General features: G+C 35.5%; 2 long non-coding RNA genes across 2 annotated transcripts; both read left to right on the top strand.

The window, feature by feature from the left end:
- Positions 1-12,210: 12,210 nt before the first annotated feature.
- Positions 12,211-13,751, top strand: LOC118488453. The gene is made up of 2 exons (XR_004884815.1): positions 12,211-12,272; positions 13,568-13,751. It is a non-coding gene; the product is annotated as an uncharacterized LOC118488453 (long non-coding RNA).
- Positions 13,752-16,669: 2,918 nt separating this feature from the next.
- On the top strand, positions 16,670-18,225 carry LOC118488452. Its single transcript, XR_004884814.1, has 2 exons — positions 16,670-16,740; positions 18,042-18,225. It is a non-coding gene; the product is annotated as an uncharacterized LOC118488452 (long non-coding RNA).
- The last annotated feature ends 2,501 nt before the right edge of the window (positions 18,226-20,726 follow it).

Raw genomic sequence — 20,726 nt, 5'->3', positions numbered from 1 at the left:
ACACTAGTATTCACTTTAAAACACCACCCGATAACGATCAATACACATATATATGAAAATATTATTGTACATATATGTACATATGTGATTATACATATATGTAAAAGTGAAAACATACACAGAATACAAATATGTTTGTAAATATTATTACATACACATATGTTTGTAAATATTATTATTATTACACATGTGTTTGTAAATATTATTACACATGTGTATATGCAATATGTTATTAAAACGTAAAAAAAATCTGGCCGGTTTTAATTGAAAAACAAAAGTGATTATGCAATATAATTTGTTTTAAATTTTTAAAAACGCATGAAATCGAGATTCACGGATTTGGAATAACTGATTGGGAAAATACCGAATATGCCCTTGACAGTTACATTTTACTTAAAATAAGTCTACTTATTTACAAAAATATCATTCATTTAAAAACCATTAATCTCCACAATCAATGGTCAGGATTTGTTCACTAAGTTCACAAATACTTTAGTGTTCACTCTAGAAACCCACCCTATATATATAGAGTAGGGTTCCTACGGAAAGTGTGTTTTTCCTAGAAAGTCTAGGAAGCGATCTTGTCTATCCGGTTGATGTGTTTAAGGGTTGAGATTAAATCAATGGCAATCTTGTAATAATTAACTATATTTAATAGATTGTTTTAAATGAGTAGGGGCAATTTCGTCCTTATGTGTGTTTTAAACCAATCAAAAATAACCGTCACAGATATCACATCTCCTTAATACACGCCAATTTCCCCCTCTCTCTCTCTCTCTAAACCCAAATTCGGAAACCCCCAAAATCATACCAAAAATACCTAAAATCATGGATGAAGATAAGAGATTTTCCTTGTTCCATATACGTAAGATCAAGCTTTCATTGTACTGCGTGTTTTACAAAGCGATTACGGGTGATTCTTGTTTGTAATTGACAGTATTTTGCTGGTTGCAGGGAAGAGATTCAAAAAGCAGGAAACTTTGGAAAGGATAGATAGCAGCGGAACAGTTACCGGAAGCCGATCGAAAGCTGGGGCGAAATCTGCTGATGTAAAACACATTTGTATGAATCTGCTTGCTGTTAAAACACAGCTGTAAGAATCTGAATTGCTGTTAAAACACAGCTGTATGAATCTGAATGATAAAACACATTTGTATGAATCTGCTTGTTGTTAAAACACAGCTGTATGACTCTGAATGATAAAACACATTTGTATGAATCTGCTTGCTGTTAAAACACAGTTTTATAAATCTGAATGCTAAAACACAACTGTATGAATCTGCTTGCTGTTAAAACACATTTGTATGAATCTGCTTCCTGTTAAAACACAACTGTATGAATCTGAATGCTAAAACACAACTGTATGCATCTGCTTGCTGTTAAAACACAACTGTATGAATCTGAATGCTAAAACACAAATGTATGAATCTGCTTGTTGTTAAAACACAGCTGTATGAATCTGAATGCTAAAACACAACTGTATGAATCTGCTTGCTGTTAAAACACAACTGTATGAATCTGCATAATAAAACACAGTTGTATGAATCTGCTTGCTGTTAAAACACATCACCAAGAACAAACTGTTAAAACACAGTACCAAGAACACGCTGATAGATTCCAGCAAGAAAACGAAGGAATGATTGATATTACGTGAGATCAGAAATCGAAAACAAAAAATTCCGAAATTTATGTATAGTTAGTTATTGAAGATAATTTCCTAAAATAAAAATAGATTGTGAAAGTACATAAATGCCCTTTTAGATAAAATCCTTCAATGCCACATGTCGCGTTCTTATTGCTTCCTAGACTTTCTAGGAAAAACACACTTTCCACCCAACTCCTACTATATATATATATATATATATATATATATATATATATATATATATATATATATATATATATATATATATATAGAGAGAGAGAGAGGGGAAGGTTAACGTACATTACGGCTTAACGTACATCACGTGCGACAGGTAATTACGTAGGTTTATTTTAAAATCACGCACGTTATAACTCAAAAATCCAAAATCACGCATGTTGAAACACAACAATCACGCATGTTATAGAACAAATCACGCACATTGTCGTATGTGAAGTACGTTAAGCCGTAATGTATGATATACTTTATATATATATATATATATAGGGCCGTGATTTAGAGAAAACGGTAGAAAGTGTGAGAACGGTGAAAACGCTTATCGATCGTCTGATCAAAACAATCTATGGACTAGATTGGCGCGGTGGCGTTTTCGTAAATAACAGCAATTTTATTACGTAGACGCGCTTCATTAAGGGTAAAAGGGTCTTTTGACTTCTCCACACAAAACGCCAACGCATGAAATAAAACGCCAAAAACAAAAATCACAGACCTTTCCCAGTAAAAACGCCATTATATATAAAACGCCAAACTTAATTAGAGTAAAATCCCCCCTAAAAAACCGCCAAAAAAATCCTATATATACAACATCTCAGACCTTAAATTAAAAACACACACAAAAACCCAAACGCCATATTTCATATATCCCATTCGCCTTAGAAACGCCAAAAAACCAAAACATCAAATACCTTCTAACCCAAAACGTTTTTTTTTTTTTTTGAAATTCAGTTTGGTTGTCTGTAAGATTTCGCTCAATGAAATGGACATAATCCTTAAGTGAGGATGTTGTCCATTTCATTGAGTAAAATCTTGTTGACTAATCCTCAACTTCCATCCAATTTATAACACCAAAACATACAAAAACATTATTGAGCTTTGTTGTCAATAAAGTTTAGCTGTATAGGGTGGACAACATTGTCACTTATCGTTCTTAACCGAGGATTAACAATGTTGTCCATCTCATACAGCAAAACATTATTGATTTTAGCATGATCAAATTTTGAGGTTTAAGGTGCTCTTATTTCGTGGCGTTCTTTTTATCGGTAAAACACCAAAAAAGTTAAAAGAAAAAATCAAACATCGTTCATTGTGAAATTCAAGATTGTTGGCTGAAGGGTCTAAACTCAATAACATCTTGCTGCATGAGATGGACAAATCTTCAAGAAAAAGATGCTGATGTCAGACTTTGTGCTTCCAAACAGCCACACAAAAAACTACTTGAAAAACAAAAAAACAAAAAAACAAAAAAAAACAAAATGATTCATACGAAAGTCGAACCAGCCAGTTAACATGATTCAAAAAAGAAGAAAGAGACTGGTGACAGTGAAGATTTGGAAGATCAATTGTTTATGTATTTTTTTTATTTTCCTTTTCAGTTGATTGTTATATAATAAAAACGCCATATATAATAAAAACGCCAAAACAACCAAAATGCTTGTTTAAACGATATCATCCCGTTAAACGCCACCAAAAACTCCCAAACTATAATAAAATTACTTTGAAAAAGTATTATAAAAAACCCAAAAAAAATAAAAAATAAAAAGCAAACTTGAAAATGTAACTAGAAACAGAAAATACAAATCAGTAATACTGAAGATAGGAAAAATTTATTATATTAGAATCTAAAACGCCAAACTTGAAAGATGGGACGTGTTACAGACTTCAGAGGTAAAGCTTATCAAAAAAAATAATTACAAACAATAACTGAAAAGACGAATACTTTATTATAATAATGCAGCGCCTAACTTAGGCGCCAAAAAGACATCCTATAAAATGATACGTCTCAGCAACTTCCATTTGATCAAACAAAAAAAAAAACAAACACCAATACTATTAAATACCACTCACTGAAAAACGCCAAAAAATAAAAAAATCAAAGATGGCTAATATGCTTTCTTGGATATTCATAATTGTTCTTCGTGAAGTTTCACTGAATGAATTATTACCAGAAAGGAGTAACTCAGAAAGATTTTGCTGCATGAGATGGAAAAAAATTCAAGAAAAAGATACTGATGCCAGTCATATGGCATTTTGTATTTTTTGTTCTTGAAGAAAGTTTGGATGACGAGAAGAGATCAATGACAATGAAGAGTGGGTTGATTATAAATATGAAGATTAAGATAAAGAAAAAGCGAAAAACCCACTCACACATCATAGATCTATGTCCCCAAACATTCACAAAAAAAGGCAGTTCAACAGACGAGCAGGCAAAAAAATCAAACCAATGGGTTTGTTAAGTTTTACATAAAACGCCATATATTTGGTGACAGTTCTAGTACTATTAAAGAAGACAGAGACTGATGACAGTGAAGATTGGGAAGAGAGATCCGATTAGGATTTTTAATTTATTTTCTTCGCTTCTATTTTTTTCCTGTGGTTGAAATATAATCTAACAATAGTAAAATGCCAAGATAACACAAACGCGAAAATGTTTATAAAAATAATAGAACAATGGGCCATCTTGTTTAAAAAATGCCTTGGAAAACGCCATTCAAATAGATAATGGCATACGATTTGAATAAAGGCCTTAAACGCCATTAAATATTGAATTTGGTTAACACCAAAAATCTTAAAAACCAAAAACTAAAACAATAAAACAATATTGGGAAAACTGGAACTGGAAAAGAAGATGAAAGGACAAAAAAGTTCCTCCGCCCTTTTCTAAGCGGTGTGACACGTGTTGGGCTAGGAAACGTTCTCACCGTTCTCACACTTTTGAGCGTTTTCTCCTGATCCCTTATATATATATATATATATATATATAGGGTGAGGTTCTAGAGTGAACACTAGTGTATTTGCGAACTGCGTGAACAAATCCTGGCCATTGATCTACACACATGCATGGCCAGGATCTCATCATCAAATCGTAAAATACATTAGTGTATTTCAACATCAAATGTTGGTCATTGATCTACACACATGTATGGCCAGGATTAGTTCACTCAGTTCGCAAGCTATACTAGTGTTCACTCTCGAACCTAATCCTCTATATATATATATATATATATATATATATATATATATATATATATATATATAGGTATATAGGTAGAGGATCCTGTAAAAAAGGCCTAAAGTGTGAGAAAGGTAAGAAAGAATCTCAGCCAAAAGATCTAATGGTTGAGATCAATAGGGACTAACTTGTAAAATATTTTTGTTAACTTGGACTAAATTGAAACATCTAGGGGTAATTGTGTCTTTTTATCTCCATTTTGTAAATCAAAATCCCTGAAATTTCGTTCTCTCTCTCATACGCTCCCAATTTCTCTCTTTCTCTCTCTTTCTTCTTCCATATTTTGCCGAACATAGCATTGATTTGTCGAACATACTCGTCAAAATTCTCACTTCTGGCCTTCAATCGCTCCAAAAATACCCTTAAACCAGAGGCAACATCACCAAAGCCTGTGTACTCTTCTGCAACTTTGAGGTTCATATTTTCCAACAATTGGAGGATGTTATTTGTACCCTGAGAAACATATTTCAATCAATCGGATGATCAAACACGCCAGCGGCAGCGGCGGTGATGGTGGTTCGAGCGGCAGCGGTGGTGGTGGCGGTGCGAGCGGCAGCGGCGGTGGTGGTGGTGCGAGCGGCAGCGGCGGTGGTGGTGCCGGTTCGGCAGTGGTGGTGCGGCGGTTGTGGTGCCGGAAGTGGAGAAGATGATACAGAGGTGTTATATTTCTTTACTGAATGGTGTTATTTTTTTTTCTGAATGGTGTTATTTTCTTTCATTAATGGTGTTTTTTTCTTTTCAGTAATGGTGTTTATTTTATTTTCTGAATGGTGTTATTTTCTCTTCTGAATGGTGTTATTTTTCTTTTCTGAATGGTGTTATTTTCTTTTTTAAATGGTGTTATTTTCTTTACTGAATGGTGTTATTTTTTCTGAATGGTGTTATTTTGTTTACTGAATGGTGTTATTTTGTTTACTGAATGGTGTTATATTATTTATTTGAATGGTGTTATTTTTTGTTTACTGAATGGTGTTATATCTTGTACTGAATGGTGTTATTTTGTGTACTGAATGGTGTTATATCTTGTACTGAATGGTGTTATTTTGTGTACTGAATGGTGTTATATTTTTTGTTTACTGAATGGTGTTATATTATTTTGTAAAAACACCATGAATTGAACTATGAATTTTTTTAAAACACCATGTCATGAACATGCTCTGATTCTGTGAGTGATGCAAAAAAAAAAATGAATGATGTTATGGACGGTTATAATTCCTTAAATCAAGGATTTTCTCTCTCCAAATCCTTAAATCAAGGATTACCATATTTGAATTTTTAATGCATTTACAATCATACCCTTTTCAATTAATTTAGATCTAATGGTTGAGATTATTTTTACCTTTCTCACACTTTTAGTCTTTTTTTTACAATAACTCCACCCTATATATATATATATATATATGTGTGTGTGTGTTTTTGTGTGTGTGTGTTTACATTCTACACTATAGGCCCCTCCCGAGCCTTATCTTGCTAGGTGATAGTAGACTTATTATAATTAGTTGTAGTAGACGGTGGATTATGTAAATATCCAAATGGTATAAATAACTCTTGTAACGCCCATTTTTAGAAAACAATCAATCACAATTAACTAATTAACAAACATCCCTTTTCTCATTTCTCAATTAATCATAAAGTGTTTTTTGTTAAACTCTGAATTCAAAGTAAATGGCATTAACAAACTAAAGTTTAGGGCATTTATTTGTAATTAATTTAAATAGATGTAAACTTTGCTTTTAATGTAATGTAGAGTGTTCTAAATACACTAGATCTGGATAGATGTAAACTTATATTTGAATAGATGTAAATACACTTCATTCCTAATTAATTTGGTCTATGAACATAAACAAATAGATGGTGTTTCTCTGTTTCTTTTAACATGTAGGTGGGACAAGATGCGCAATGCCATCCCTCCATGTGTGCATTTTTATGTCAGTTAATGTTGATGCATTTCACTAGTGATGGTTCGGTTACGACCGACGTCAACGACATTCCTCCATCGCGTGACTCGGAGAACAAGATGCATGTGACAAGAATTCGATTTATGGACTATTATATAGAAGATTCAAACATGAGCAAACATTGCTTGAAATGATGAAGCTCCAAAACGACAATGTCCCTTCGCTGTCATTTGGATCCATTGATACACAAGCTAATGTCATTTACAATTAGACATCAAAACAGTGGTTTGGAAGCTCTTATACAAGGACTGTTGTTTAAAACTTGGGAAACAACAGTGTCACTGTCATTTTTGGTAATATCACTGTTGCTTAGTTTTATATCTTATTCAGTATATATCGGTGTAGGATCATTTGCACGACCAAACGAGTCGTTCAGAAGAGTTCTCGGTCAATACGAAAGGCGGAAACAGACGTATCGACTTTGAATCAGCTTGATATACACATTAATTGTCTAGTTTATTGATCTGAAAGCTTTTTACAGTCTAGAGACACTTCGGCAGCACTTCGGCGTCCGTAATCAAAAGTTACAAATGAAAGACTCAAGCACCCTATATATAGACATATGATTTCGTACGAAATGGGTATGTGTCATTTCGTGCGAAAGGGACACTTGTTCATTTCATGCGAAATGACCTTTCTCATTTCGTGCGAAATTCGATTTCTCGTATTTCGTGCCTTGATCTTTCAATTCTAATACAAGACTCGATAGAAGACGAAGTCGACAGACATATGCACCAACAGACTCTCCCTTGGATGTTGACGAAGTCTTCGGTACGAGTCTTCAGCATGTCAACTCTTCAATCTTTATCAGTCTGCTCGTTCTAACATATTCTCCATTGTAAGAATCCTTCAATCTCTATCTTCTCTTTATCAATATCAACACTCCCCCTTGAATGTTGATTTCATAAAATCTTCAGCATCTGCAACTTTTCTTTCTCGAATGATGTTCCAGGATCTATCTCTGGCTCTAACGACGTCACACTCCCCCTTTCATCAAGCTGGGATCGCCGTCTGGAATTAGCTATCGCCTTGAGATCGAATCCTGGCTCAAACTCTGCTTAGGTTTTCACATGATCTGAAACATCTCCTGGCTCTTCGTAGCAAACAGGATCAGAAACCTGGCTTGAACCTGCACAATCTCTACCAATTGTAAGATAAACAATTTTGTCATTAATAAGCTCTGCTGCATCACTTGTATTTGTAACATTCAAATTTTGATTCAAATTAATGAAACTTTTAAACATTTCAAAATTTTTACATCTCAAACAAATTCTCCCAACTCTGTTCATCATGTTTAGCACTTGGAATTTTGAAAATCAGCTTTTCAATATCAGTTGTCGAAAATCTTTTTGAATTTTCAAACATTTATGCTAAAAACATAATATTTTTGGGTTTTTGTTTTTAATGAAATGCAGTAAAGAAATATATACAATCAATATTTTTGTGAGTTTGTGTTAGGGAATCATATCAGCTATTGACAAGTTATAAGTACCGTTAAGCTTTGATTTCATATTCAGAATTAAACAATTCGCTTAGATTGTTGATATACTGATCCTCTTAAATTTCCACACAAATTTCAATCTGTTCAGGATACGAATTTAGTGTTTTAAGATCTTGACTTATACACGTGTACTACCTCAAAATATACTCCCGTATCCAGACTACTATATTCAGTCTTACAGGTGAGTGCACACTAATGATATCTGTAAGGAGTAAATGCGAGGCCATGAGAGCTCAGGCTAGAACTTCCGTTCATACAGAGAAATGATGGCTCGACTTTAGGTGGGTCCCCTTTGGGGATCTTTTTTACAACAGCACATGATTAGCATTTTTCAATGTTTTATCATTGTTTATGCTGAGGGTAAGCTTTATGATTAAAGCATGTGCAAAGTATTATACTAGGACTAGGCTATTGCTCCTGCAAAATCAGAAGTCCTGGTATAATACCCCAGATATCATCACATACAAAGACCTAGTATGTCAGAAATAGAGTCTTTCAAACAGGATTTCAGGGGTTACCTATATATCCGAGAGATGTTCCCCACGTAATAAGCAAGTAATGATTTAGGTTTATATCTCGAACAAACTTACTAAATGTATAAAAACCTATCGGCATATCATCAGCGAGACTGCTTAATGCTTTAAAACTCTACATTTCTTTAGCGTACCGCAACTGTCTAGCTGATGTACTATCATTTTCCCTTTTTCACAACAAAACTTATTTTTGATTTTTCCAATGTTTTTGGCTTTTGGATTTTATCATGTTTTTGTAATTTTAAAATTTTCGAATTTTTCTAAAATATTTACTCCCCCTAAAATCAAAATTATATTTCAAATTTTGATTTTCAAGGAAAATTTGAAAACAAACTGTACAATAAAAATGACAATTGTTGTGAATTGCATCAATTCTCCATCCACTTTGCATAAACAATCAGAACTCCCCCTGACAACAAATTATTTTCCCATTATGATTTCATAACACTTAAATTTGTTTTAATCAAAATGTTTTTCCAGAAAAAATAGTTTTGTTGTTACCGCTTGTAGGATAGGGGATAAACTCATCACCTTGTTTCTCTTTTTCAACCATTTGTACGAAAGTTAAATCAAGTACAACTTAATGTCCTTGATAAAACATTTCTCAAGAAAGATGCCGATTCTTACTCCACACTTACCAACCTGGGAGTTCTGGCATGTTAGATTTTTCATTTAAAGAGATCCACCCAAGCTTGACGAACCTTGGGTGTTTTTGAGTGATCATCACTCGGTTTCTTTTCAATTTTTTGTCTTAAATTTCCGTTTGACAATGATTGAAAACTTGCGTCATCCATTGTCTTAACGAAATTATCACCTTTTACCTCAACAGATGGCTCCTCTGGCTTTGACGAACCAGATTCATCGCCCGAACGTGGCTCCTTTGCTTCCAAAGAAACAAATTCATTGCCAGAAGATGGTTCTTTTGTTTTCAAGAAAACAAATTCATCACCATGTTTTATTTGAACCCAATCCTTGCAAGATTTAGGTTTTCCAAATTTATCAACCTGTGACATGAACGACTTTTCACAGTTTCTTTTGTATTCAAAAACTTTGATAAAGATTTTGTCTGAAAATTTAACTTTCTTTGATTTTTTATCAGTTTGATTAGTTAATTTTTCTTTCTTTATCCTCTCTTTTGTCCTCAGATTTGTATCTGATGAATTCGTTTTATTGACTTATCATGTTTTGTTGAGCAAACCGATTCATCAGAACTTTTATCTGAATCACCAGTTATACCCGAGGACAAAATCTTTTCAAGATACTCACTTTTTTTCTTCCTTTTCTTTCTCAGTCTGTCTTTTTGCCCTTGTGAAAGTTGCACTTTCTGTTCTTTCACTTTCTGTTCTTTGGGCTTTTCTTCGACTTTGACTGATTTTTTCACCGTTCCATGAGATTCAGCCCTCGATCGTCCCTTTGATCTCATTTCAAAACTCTTTGATTTGACATTCATAGCATCTTCTCGTTTCAAAACTCTTACTCTGGCAGTTAACAGCAATGTGTCCATGAAAATCACATTTGTAACACACTCTGTTATCATACCATTCACCACCTTCAAACCAAACACTTAGATCATGACATTTCCTGGCCTTGTGGTAATCCTCTCTTCTCTTGTAAGCTTGATTTGACTTTTGAGCACTGTGGTCAAACCTGCACCACTTATTACCAACTTTTTGTGAGTTTTGATTTTCGGATTTTTGTGATTTTTTATTGGATGATTGAACTGATGATCTTTTATTTTCACTTTGAAATTTTTTTGAATTTTTAACATTTTGTTTTTGTTCTACATTCTTCTTAGAAGGTTTATGCTTTGAACATTCACCTTTTTCAGTAGATTATAAAACAGTTTCTTGAAACTTTTCTTTTAATTTCAAAAATATTTTCTTTTTCTCATTTTCATCATTAGTTTTATCATCACAATCCTCAATTATGACTTTGTCATAATTTGTGACATTGTCACTTATTGGAATTTCATTGATCGGTTTTGGACATAAATGATCCAGAAATACTGATGATGTCACAAAACCTTTCAATTTCTTCTCCAACTCATCAATTTTATTTTTAGCACACTCAACTTCATTTTCAAGTTGAGTGATTTTCTCAAGATGAGAATTTATTACTTTTTCATTTTCAATTTTATTTTCTTCTAAAACAGATTTTTCATTTTTGAAATTGTTTATTTTTTCTTGAAATTCTGCTTCTTTTTCTTTTAAAACTTTATTTTCTAATTTTATCCAAAAAACATCTTCTTTTTCTAAAATTTTTATTTTATTTTGCAGTTCTTTTTCAATCTCTTTTAGATTTTTGTTTTCCAATGTCAAACTCTCCACATCCTTCAAGAGTTTGACATTGTCTGCTCTAGATTTATCACATTTTGAGCATTTCTCAAGCATCTTTTCAACATTAGCTTCCTTCTCAATCTTGAAAGCTGGAATTTCTTCAACCTGTTCCATTACCACAAGAACTTTTTCTTCAGATTTGACTTCACTGTTTTCTGACTCCTCAATTGTTTCATCTTGTTCAGATTCTTCTGGATGAGCACTGTCAACCTGTTTCTTCTCGGATTTGACAATTTCTTCCACATTTGCTGCCTTATGATTCTTCATTTTCGCAGCTTGTTTATATTTGAGCATTTCCAATTTTGCTGCAAAAAACATATTATACAAATCAGGAGAAAATAGTCCTTTATAAAATTCAAGTTGTTTAATTTATCCACTGTCATCATCACTCTCCTCATCTGATGAGTGATAAAAAAAACCGGAGCTTTTTCTGAAACAACTTCTTAATCCTTTTCAACTTTTTCTGAATCAACTTCTAAAGCCTTTTCAGCTTTCTCTAAAACAACTTCTGAAGCCTTTTCTATTGAAACTGGTTCTTCTTCTTCCTTTATAGGACTGTATTGTTGTTCAGATTCATAGTAAAAATATGCCAATTCTTCTTCAGACTCCATGTTTATGGATTTGAGCTTTCTCACAAACAAACTGTAACATCCTGGTTTTTTTTTCTAACGTCGGGTGACTTAACTGGTAACAAACTGGAAGTGCGAGCCACAGGATGAAGTGTAGTCTTAGAGGCGTTGGTTTTTGACTCAATAGAGATTGAAGGGGGCATAATGTAACTATTGGAAGTTGTTTTTTTTTGGGTAATAATATACTCTATGTATACTTCAAGGGGAAAAGTGCAATATGTGATAATAATGCACATATCAAAACCCTAAGTACCATTAACATGGTGCGTTGGTTATCAAGAGAAAGAGAGTGTTCGAGCGGTGTGTAAGGGCAATGAGGAGAAGAGAGACGGCTCGAGTTCTTGCCTTCCTCTCATGATTAAGGTTTCGTTTGAGGACGCGGTTAGAGACAGTTAGCTTGTGGACCTGGAAGCTTTGCAACCAGTGAGTTCTAATCCCCTTTCTCTTAAATATTTTCGGGGCTAGCATACATGCTATTCATATGTTTTCATACGTGTCTTGAGTTTTATATATTAAAGAGTTATGCGGAAAAAAAATGTTTTATAAACATTTTTTTCACAAATAATATTTTTATACGACGTAGTGATTAATTTGGCTTCATTAGTCCTGCGTAGGCGTATGTTGTTTTACTTAGTGATGTCGAGGTCGTATAGGTATGGGGCGTGGTAGATATTGATATTTAAAGCACCACTTGTGTCATGATAAATTTTATTCTATCATAGGTTTCGAACCTTAATGGTAGTGAGATTGTGAAGGTAGTAGTTGTTGAGTAGTTGACATGCTATTAACATTGTATGTGTACATGTGCCTTATGTGAATTAGCATCCTTGAGGTGCTTAATGACGGTTACTCGTGATGGCGGCGTTACCTTTGGGGCGACGTCAGGTCATGAGATGTTGGCTACTTGTGATGGCGGCATTACCATCAGGGTGGCGTCAGGTCACGAGATGTTGGTTACTTGTAATGGCGGCGTTACCTTCGGGGTGGCGTCAGGTCACAAGATGCGGGTTACTCGTGATGGCGGCGTTACCTTCGGGGTGGCGTCAGGTCACGAGAAACACCCTTGTGGTGTTTAGATGATTAGCCCTAGTGGCAACGACGGACCCTTCGGGGTTAATATGCGGGTGACGGACTCTTCGGAGTCAAATTGGATGAGACGAAACCCTGACGAGGGTGCCCTGACGAGGGAAAATGATGATAGCCTACGGGAAACAAATGATGTGTTAGGTTCACACCTTATGTGCTTATGTGTTTCACGCTAGTTAAATGGTGGGTATGTGATATTTATTTGTGTCGTTGATGAATGATGTCAAGTGATGCGGGTGACGAATGATGTTAAACCATGTAGTCGATTGACGAGGTTAAGTTACAATTGAGTTTTAGAACATTAGTTGTTATGTCCTAGACACGGATCGATTTGGTTAATCATCCTATGAATTAAGATGCATATCGGGTCATCCTTTGATGTTTAAGTGATCTGATCCAAATCGAAAAGGATTACATGTAGGATGATTGAGCCTAAGATATGGGTAGAGTTTTGGTTTACGGGTTGGACCCGTTAAACTATAAAAATGATGTCAACGTAATTTAATAAGCGCTGGTGTTTTTACAATGGTGGCGGTTTGGTTTTCAAATTAACCGTTTACGATGTGTTTTAAAAGCTTTAACTTAAACTATTAGAACCCACTCAGCGTAGCTGACTTTTGCATGTATGTTAGATTGTTTTGCAGGTGTGTGATTCGAGTCAGTGTTGCTCTTGGCCAGCAGATGAGATTACTTGTGTTAGGGTGGAAGGCATTCGATTTGTTAGAAACTAAATAACATTTTGAGTTTTTATTTAATCATGTACTGTTTTAATTAAAATTTTCCGCTGCGTATTTCAAGTAAAGTCTTATTTTTAAACAGTACACTGTGATGTGACCCGACTATAGGGCACCCGGTTTGGGGGCCTTACAAGTTGGTATCAGAGCAGTGGTTTAAGAGAAATAGGCATTCTTAAATGCCTAAACTTAAACTGTAATGGGACCAAAGTAACAAATGCCACCACGAGTATCCGCTAGCCAAGAGGTATGTATTACGTGTCATGTTTTGCAATTGAAATTTCTTTGTGTTGTGTGTTTTCATTATGTGGAAGGTAAAACACTAGTGTGATCATGACGGGTAATGTTTAGAATGTCTGCAGTGACACGGGCAATTGATAGCACTTGATCAACGTTGTTGGTAGTCTATTGTTACTTCTCATGTTCTGAATGATGGCCTGGAATGAATCATGCGAATGTTCTACCTTGGGTGGGTGGTTAATCACAGGTTGATGGTGGCATTATGCCTTGAGACGAGATGCCTTGTATTATTGTCTTTTAAGTGATGGAGTCGTTTATGAGTCTTGCTATATGCATTTTGTGATTTAGTTGTTGGTGCGTACATTGTCGTTGTCGTTGATGTTGGATTATGTGTAGTCTTACGTGGCCAAGTGGCAATTCTTGAATGGCTTGATTTTGTATTATCATAATCCTTGATGTGGTATAACGGTCATTGTCGACCAATTTATGTGAATAGACCAGTATTGACATGGTTTGCGAATTTTGTGTGCTTACGGTCTTAGTTGCACCTTGCGCATGTATGAGGCTTAAAATGATGTTATGTGAACGGTTACTTTAACGTAACCTATAGTGAATGTATAGACGTTTCTTTCCTGGGTATGGTAGTATATGATATTTGATACGATCCATAAAGGGGTTCGACCGTGTGAATTTTATGCGGTTATGTGGTTAACAAGTGGCAATAGCCACAAAACGAAATAAGTGTATTTACCCAGGTTTAGAAATTAAGTGTATATGATGTAAGAGGAAGATAGTTGGGGTACTATAAAGCGGGCGTTTTATGCCTGGTTGTTTTAAATGTGGCGATGGTGTTTTCTAGCTCCATTAGTCTTGCGTAGGACGTTTCGTGTTTGTGCTTGATAGAATACTTTACGCTATTTGATGTTTTTTTTTTGCGACGAACGATGTGGTGGTAAGAAGCTAGGTATCTTGACGCCTTTCTGGATGTGTGATGGTTACGTGCACTATTTATGCTGCAAAATACAAAGTCCATGGACGAGGTTACATGAGTCGATGCGAGACATATTTTCTTGCACAAGTGGTCCGCTAGGCGATAATCACGAAATTACAACGATGTTGAATGATTCAAAACAAAGTAACGATGTGGGGTGGCGACTTACGAGAAGAACCATGGAAGATTTGATTGACGCACCTTCTCAAGATTTAGAAAGTCAGTAACGCTAGTGTTTGGACGAGGTGGCAAACAAATGTAATAGACGACAGGTGTTGCACTTTAGTAGGAAAGGTGGGAAATCAACGGGCTTATATCCGGACGCGTTGACAACGATGTCTATTGAGGTAGGCAAAGGAGAGTTGATGCTACCTCTCCTGAAGATAACAGACCATCCGAATTAGTGACGAATTACATAAATATAAGATGTAAGGTGTTGTGACACTTGATTGTGTTCTTGGCGGTGTGCATATATATGATGTTGTTATGCATTACGTAAGCATTAGGAAGTGTGTTCCTAACTCGGGTTACGAATGCCGGTGTGGAGCGTATCTTTCCTTACATGGGCGGATAGCAATGCAACCATGCTGGATCTGTGACGGTGCTAAGGGACTTAACGCCAAGTGATGATGTAATACGACGACTTGATAAGGTATCACTTCAGGTAGAAGACAGAGTCGATGTGTGTTGATGAGGATGGGAGGAATTAAGATTGCTTGATTGAGACAAGACGACGGATGTTGGAGGTGAACTTTAAAAGCTAAACATCAGGAGAAAAACAAGAAAAAAAAGAATGACTGGTGGCGTTTGTATTCTGGCGCAACGACGAAGATTTGAATTGTAGATTTTGGATCTATGAAAGTGGATGTATTAAGTTATGGTCTTGCTCCCGGAGATCACCAGCTTAGGTAGGGGGAATGCTTCACATTAGCAGGCATTTTATTAAATGATGCTCGGGTTTCTTGCAATCATTGGACCTAGACGACGGTATAGACCATATTATCAATGACGAAATGGACGATGTCCATAACAATGATATAAATGATGATAAGGAAACTAATCATCTTAGAGGGAATCTTTGGGTTAAGGTCAACGTGTGGGCGGATAATGGATGGTCCTTCCATAATGACCAATAAGGAAAGATACAAATCGTGAGACAAGGATGCCTCGCAAGTATAGAGTTGAGGGAAAAGATGTATGAGGATTGTGTAAGCGAATAATACAAGTCGTGAGGTGGGAAGCATTCGATGAAGAACGTCTTGTAACTAACAAGTATGGTATTTTAATTGAAAAATGAAACGACAACAAAGATGTCAACTAATGAGTAAGTGTTACACAGAAATGCAAACATATAGAGATGAGATTGTAGATATGAATGGCCTTTGATGAGCGGGATTCGAGGACGAATCTTCTTTTAAGGGAGATAGACTTGTAACATCCTGGTTTTTTTTTCTAACGTCGGGTGACTTAACTGGTAACAAACTGGAAGTGCGAGCCATAGGATGAAGTGTAGTCTTAGAGGCGTTGGTTTTTGACTCAATAGAGATTGAAGGGGGCATAATGTAACTATTGGAAGTTGTTTTTTTTTTGGGTAATAATATACTCTATGTATACTTCAAGGGGAAAAGTGCAATATGTGATAATAATGCACATATCAAAACCCTAAGTACCATTAACATGGTGCGGTGGTTATCAAGAGAAAGAGAGTGTTCGAGCGGTGTGTAAGGGCAATGAGGAGAAGAGAGACGGCTCGAGTTCTTGCCTTCCTCTCACGATTAAGGTTTCGTTTGAGGACGCGGTTAGAGACAGTTAGCTTGTGGACCTGGAAGCTTTGCAACCAGTGAGTTCTAATCCCCTTTCTCTTAAATATTTTCGGGGCTAGCATACATGCTTTTCATATGTTTTCATACGTGTCTTGAGTTTTATATATTAAAGAGTTATGCGGAAAAAAAATGTTTTATAAACATTTTTTTCACAAATAATATTTATATACGACGTAGTGATTAATTTGGCTTCATTAGTCCTGCGTAGGCGTATGTTGTTTTACTTAGTGATGTCGAGGTCGTATAGGTATAGGTATGGGGCGTGGTAGATATTGATATTTAAAGCACCACTTGTGTCATGATAAATTTTATTCTATCATAGGTTTCGAACCTTAATGGTAGTGAGATTGTGAAGGTAGTAGTTGTTGAGTAGTTGACATGCTATTAACATTGTATGTGTACATGTGCCTTATGTGAATTAGCATCCTTGAGGTGCTTAATGACGGTTACTCGTGATGGCGGCGTTACCTTTGGGGCGACGTCAGGTCATGAGATGTTGGCTACTTGTGATGGCGGCATTACCATCAGGGTGGCGTCAGGTCACGAGATGTTGGTTACTTGTGATGGCGGCGTTACCTTCGGGGTGGCGTCAGGTCACAAGATGCGGGTTACTCGTGATGGCGGCGTTACCTTCGGGGTGGCGTCAGGTCACGAGAAACACCCTTGTGGTGTTTAGATGATTAGCCCTAGTGGCAACGACGGACCCTTCGGGGTTAATATGCGGGTGACGGACTCTTCGGAGTCAAATTGGAGGAGACGAAACCCTGACGAGGGTGCCCTGACGAGGGAAAATGATGATAGCCTACGGGCAACAAATGATGTGTTAGGTTCCCACCTTATGTGCTTATGTGTTTCACGCTAGTTAAATGGTGGGTATGTGATATTTATTTGTGTCGTTGATGAATGATGTCAAATGATGCGGGTGACGAATGATGTTAAACCATGTAGTCGATTGACGAGGTTAAGTTACAATTGAGTTTTAGAACATTAGTTGTTATGTCCTAGACACGGATCGGTTTGGTTAATCATCCTATGAATTAAGATGCATATCGGGTCATCCTTTGATGTTTAAGTGATCTGATCCAAATCGAAAAGGATTACATGTAGGATGATTGAGCCTAAGATATGGGTAGAGTTTTGGTTTACGGGTTGGACCCGTTAAACTTTAAAAATGATGTCAACGTAATTTAATAAACGCTGGTGTTTTTACAAAGGTGGCGGTTTGGTTTTCAAATTAACCGTTTACGATGTGTTTTAAAAGCTTTAACTTAAACTATTAGAACCCACTCAGCGTAGCTGACTTTTGCATGTATGTTAGATTGTTTTGCAGGTGTGTGATTCGAGTCAGTGTTGCTCTTGGCCAGCAGATGAGATTACTTGTGTTAGGGTGGAAGGCATTCGATTTGTTAGAAACTAAATAACATTTTGAGTTTTTATTTAATCATGTACTGTTTTAATTAAAATTTTCCGCTGCGTATTTCAAGTAAAGTCTTATTTTTAAACAGTACACTGTGATGTGACCCGACTATAGGGCACCCGGTTTGGGGGCCTTACACAAACTTATCAAACGAACTGAAATATCTTTCACACGAAATGATCACTGTTCAAACGAAATGAACTCTTTTTACCCAATTCGTGCGAATTGGAATGTATGATTCACACGAAATGAATCTTGGTGCGAAATGAGATGAAATTTCAAGCGAAATGAATCACCAAGCTCAATTCGTAAGAAATGAAAATGTGTTTCACAAGAAATGGGCGTTTCATGCGAAATGAATATAATTTTCACACGAAATGGCACCTTTGAAACGAAATGAGCTGATTTCGTGCGAAATGAAGGTATTTCGTGCGAAATGAAGGTATTTCGTGCGAAATGAAGTTAACTAAATCCAATTCGTGTGAAATGAGAGACTGGTTCACACGAAATGAGCTATTTCGTATGAAATGTTGCTGATGTCACTTGTCTGATCAGTTTTTGACAAAACTGATCAAGTTCTAGGTCGATTTTAGGTCTGATTCTTTCAAGGATTTGTTAAAACTATGTTTCACACGTTATATGTGAAAATCAGTCCATTTTAACCGTAAAACCTTGATTAATTTTGAAAAACGTGTAGAAGAATAAATAGAAATCAGAATTTTCGGTGCAATCGAGCTGAATCTGTAAGAATTCTTCCTCCTGAGCTCTGATACCACTTGTAGGATCGTTTGCACGACCAAACGAGTCGTTCAGAAGAGTTCTCGATCTGTACGAAAGGCGGAAACAGACGTATCGACTTTGAATCAGCTTGATATACACATTAATTGTCTAGTTTATTGATCTGAAAGCTTTTTACAGTCTAGAGACACTTCGGTAGCACTTCGGTGTCCGGAATCAAAAGTTACAAATGAAAGACTCAAGCACCCTATATATAGACATATGATTTCGTACGAAATGGGTATGTGTCATTTCGTGCGAAATGGACACTTGTTCATTTCGTGCGAAATGACCTTTCTCATTTCGTGCGAAATGACTACATCTCACATGTTTTCTCGATTTCTCGTGTTTCGTGCCTTGATCTTTCAATTCTAATACAAGACTCGATAGAAGACGAAGTCGACAGACATATGCACCAACAATAGGTGAACACGGTCATTTCTAACCAGGAGCTTACATGAGCTTATAGAGAGAGTTTAAGAGTGCTTATATACGTAATCTATACCGGAATTCTGCTTGAATAAATACGAACCCGTTAAACTTTGAAATCTTTGTTATTGATTGCATTCTCTCGCTCAGTTTTGGTGTAACTTGGATTCCGCACTCGTTACACCATCCGGAACAAGAAATCACCATGTTCGAGATCCGATTTCGGGACCTACATGATGATATTTTACAAAACATGTTTGATGATTTAGTTATTATAGCCTATAATATGTTGGTCAGAACCCTTGATGAACAATGATAAACACATGATCGAACAATAGAATTGTGAAAGAACGATTAATATTGAATACGATTGTGATAATACATGTGATTATGATAACTACAATTGAAACATACAAACCCTATATATACTAAACGAACAGGTGCGATTGTGGAGACGTGTCTCTTCACGAACGGTTGTGTCTCTTGAACTTGTGAATGAGATTGATCTTGAAGAGGTGTGTCTCCTTGTGAAAAGTCGTGTTCCTTTCTCTCTGTGATGTTGGCGCCGAATCAAGAAGGGGTGCGTCCCTGGATGTGTCACTCCCTTTAGTTTGTAGGTTTCAAACTTCTATTTTGTCGCATCTGGCCCTTGTACTTCCATAATTAATCTAAATCTAATATAAACTAACTATTAACTAATTACTAAACAACCCTCGTACTTTAGAATGTGAGGAATTAGAACTTCATAATATTTGTGGATTGTTATAAAGTTTCTTTCACTAACCTAAGATATTAAATATTGGTTCTTTTTAACCAGGAATGGAAGCAATGTCATATGCAGAACTTAAAAACATTTATTTTTGTCTGTAAATAGCTACTTTAATAAGGTCTAACAAGTAGGGTTGTTCATTAGTTTTCATTAAAACCTATCACTTTATCTGATTTTCTAAAATAGAGATAGTATATATTCCTAAAATAGAGAATATATATATATTATATATGAAATTACTATTCACCACGTATATATATTCTTTATACTTTTATGAGTGAAAGAGAGGATATAATGGTAAATAAAAAATAATTATTATTTAATTAACTATAGAGATAGATATTGTGACGACCCTCAAAATTCCATGTATTCCGTACAATTTATTATTGATAATTAAAGTGCTTGACGACTGTGTGGAATTACTTAACTGCTTTCTGATATCGGTGTTATGCTTACATGTGCTTGTTAACATACTAGCAGTATGCAGAAAAGTCACTAAATAGTCCGTTATAATTTCCTAAGTGTTAGAAATTAAAAGTGTTACAAAAATATACATAAAAGACACTTTACGGATTAATTAAACACTTTACGGATTAATTAAACACTTTAAC

Source organism: Helianthus annuus, chromosome 16, assembly GCF_002127325.2.
Source record: "Helianthus annuus cultivar XRQ/B chromosome 16, HanXRQr2.0-SUNRISE, whole genome shotgun sequence".
Lineage (NCBI taxonomy): Eukaryota > Viridiplantae > Streptophyta > Magnoliopsida > Asterales > Asteraceae > Helianthus > Helianthus annuus.
The sequence above is the reverse complement of the archived record's forward strand: the minus strand, read 5'-3'. Positions and strand labels throughout refer to the sequence as shown.